Source organism: Hordeum vulgare, chromosome 6H (assembly GCF_904849725.1).
Source record: "Hordeum vulgare subsp. vulgare chromosome 6H, MorexV3_pseudomolecules_assembly, whole genome shotgun sequence".
Taxonomy (NCBI): domain Eukaryota; kingdom Viridiplantae; phylum Streptophyta; class Magnoliopsida; order Poales; family Poaceae; genus Hordeum; species Hordeum vulgare.
In genome coordinates this window covers 145,127,536-145,130,765 of record NC_058523.1, presented here as the reverse complement: position 1 = coordinate 145,130,765, position 3,230 = coordinate 145,127,536, and positions in this window count along the sequence as shown.

Genomic DNA, 3,230 nt, shown 5'->3' with positions numbered 1-3,230 from the left:
GTTCACTAGAGGCTTCTCTCATAATAGCAAATATCACGGTGGGTGAACAAATTACTATCGAGCAATTGATAGAACCGCGCAAAGTAATGACGATATCCAAGGCAATGATCATACATATAGGCATCACGTCCGAGACAAGTAGACCGATACTTTCTGCATCTACTACTATTACTCCACACATCGACTGCTATCTAGCATGCATCTAGTGTATTGAGTTCATGACGAACAGAGTAACGCCTTATGCAAGATGACATGATGTAGACGGAAAATCTCAAACCAATGATGAAAACCCCATATTTTTACCCTTGATGGCAACAACATGATGCGTGCCTTGTTACCCCTTCTGTCACTGGGTGAGGTCAGCGCACGGTATGAACCCAAAACCAAGCACTTCTCCCATTGCAAGAATCATAGATCTAATTGGCCAAACAAAACCCACAACTCGAAGAGAATTACAAGGATATGAAATCATGCATAAGAGAGATCGGAAGAAACTCAAATAAGATTCATAGATAATCTGATCATAAATCCACAATTCATCGGATCTCGACAAACACACCGCAAAAGAAGATTACATCAGATAGACTCCATGAAGATCATGGAGAACTTTGTATTGAAGATCCAAGAGAGAGAAGAAGCCATCTAGTTACTAGCTATGGACCCGTAGGTCTATGGTGAACTACTCACGCATCATCGGAGAGGTCATGGTGTTGATGAAGAAGCCCTCCGTGTCCAAATCCCCCCTCCGGCAGGGCACTAGAACGTGCCCCAGATGGGATCTTGCGGAAACAGCAACTTGCGCCGGCGGAAAAGTGATTTCGATGATCTCCTGATTTTTTTGGGATTTTTAGGGAATTTATAGGCGCAACCCCTAGGTCAGGGGCGCTCAGGGGGCCCACAAGCCTGTGGGCCATGGCCTACCCCCCTGGCTACGGGGTGGGGGCTTGTGGGGCCCCTGAGGCTCCCCTGCCTTGGCTCCCAAGCTTCCCGATCTTCTTCCGTTTCGGAAAAAATCTTTTTGGGGATTTTCTTCCGTTTGGACTCCGTTTCAAAATCTCCTCTGAAAGTGGTGAAAAACATGGAAAAAACAGGAACTGGCACTTGGCACTGAGTTAAGAAGTTAGTCCCAAAAAATATATAAAAGGCATGCAAAACATCCAAAGTTTGACAAGATAATAGCATGAAACCATCAAAAATTGAAGATACGTTGGAGACGTATCAAACACCAACTCCGCCGCCGCCATGCCATCATGCTACGAGAGATCCCATCTGCTACTCTGTCCTCGCACGTTGGATCGAGGAGGAGGAGACGTCATTGATCTGCACGTGTGCTGAACTTAGAGGTGTCATCCGTTCGACGCTAGATCGGGACGGAACGCGATTGGATTGTGAAGACGTGCGACTACATCAACCGCATTTTAACGCTTCTGCTTATAAATCTACAATGGTATGTAGACACACTCCCCCTCTCACCGATATGCATCTCCATGGATAGATCTTGCGTATACGTAGATTTTTTTTGTTTCCAAGGTAGCGTTCCCCAACAGTGGCATCATGAGCTAGGTATATGCATAGATGATATGCACGAGTAGAACACAAAGTGTTTGTGGGTGATGATATTCATATTGCTTACCTCCTTAGTGTTATTTTGATTCACGGTATTGTGGGATGAAGCGGCTCGGACCAACCTTACTTGTCCTCGCACAAGAGACCGGTTCCACAAACTGACATGCAACTAGTTTGCATAAAGGTGGCTGACGGGTGTCTGTCACTCCCACTTTAGGTGAATCAAATTCGATAGAGGCGGTCCTTGTAGAAGGTTAAAAGGCAACTTGATTATCACCGTTGTGTCTATGCGTAGGTAAGAATGGTTCTTGCTAGTTGCCCATAGCAGCCACGTAAAACTTGTAACAACAAAGTAGATGACCTCTAAAGTATTGCACAAAGATCTTTATCGGTTGAACCATGATGTCAAGGATTTGGTTAATCCTGTATGCAATTCCCCTTGTCCAGTGATATGTTAGTTGCCCAAGATTCGATCGTCTACATCTCCATACCTAGTTCAATATCGTTACTGGAAAGCCACTTTACTCATTCCGTAATACACGATCCCATGACTAAGATCATTAGTCACATGCTTGCAAGCTTCTTGTGATGTTGTATTACCGAGAGGACCGAGAGATATCTCTTCGTCACACCGAGTGACAAATCCCAGTCTCGATCCATGCCAACCCAACAAACTCCTTCGAAGATACTTGTAGAGCATCATTATGATCATCCAGTTATGAAGTGACATTTGGATAGAAACTAAGTGTTCCTCCGGTGTGAGGGAGTTGCATGATCTCATGGTCTAAGGAACAAATACTTGATATGAAGAAAGTTGTCTCAGTTAAACTAAGTGATACGATCATATGCTAAGCTTATGGTTGGGTCTTGTCCATCATATCATTATCCTAATGATTTGATCCCGTTATAAAATGACAATTCATGTCAATGGTTAGGAAACCTTAACCATCTTTGATCAACAAGCTAGTCTAGTAGAGGCTCACTAGGGACACGATGTTCGTTTATGTATCCACGCATGTATTCAGTTTCAAGTCAATGCAATTCTAGAATGGATAATAAACCTTTATCACGAATAGGGAAATGGGATAGTAACCATTTTATTATCGCCTCATCATAAGCATGAGGCCCTCTATTGACTAAAAAATCCTTGTCTGAAATGTTGTTTACTCTCAGAAAGGCTTGACCAAATGGACACTTCGAGATACACACTAATCCAATCTGCATGGACTGAAGAAATTCAAAGAGAATCTAGTGGACATTGTGAAAATCAACTTCACCTTGGGGAAATGGAATGATGGGGCGATAGCAAGTTCTTCATTAGCCGTACTGTGATTTCCATGGATGACACAATGACGCGCTCGCCTCCCCTCCTCCTAAGTTGCATGACACACCCTAGGGAGAAAAGGAGCAGGGTCGAAGGGGAATGTGTCCATTTCTATATACCTACCTGCGAGATAAGAGCGGAGGCAGCAAAAACCCAACCTCGAGAGGAAGGCAAGTGTTGTAGCGCTTGGGGAGACTGGTGGGAATGCAAGACACTCATGCGGTAATTAATTGAGTTGACTAGACATGGCAATGGTTATTCTCTCTAGCAGCCGGGGCGTGCAAATCAGTGGCCTTAAAACTAGGTTGGTGGCCAAAAGTGGGTGATGCGGCTCGGACGA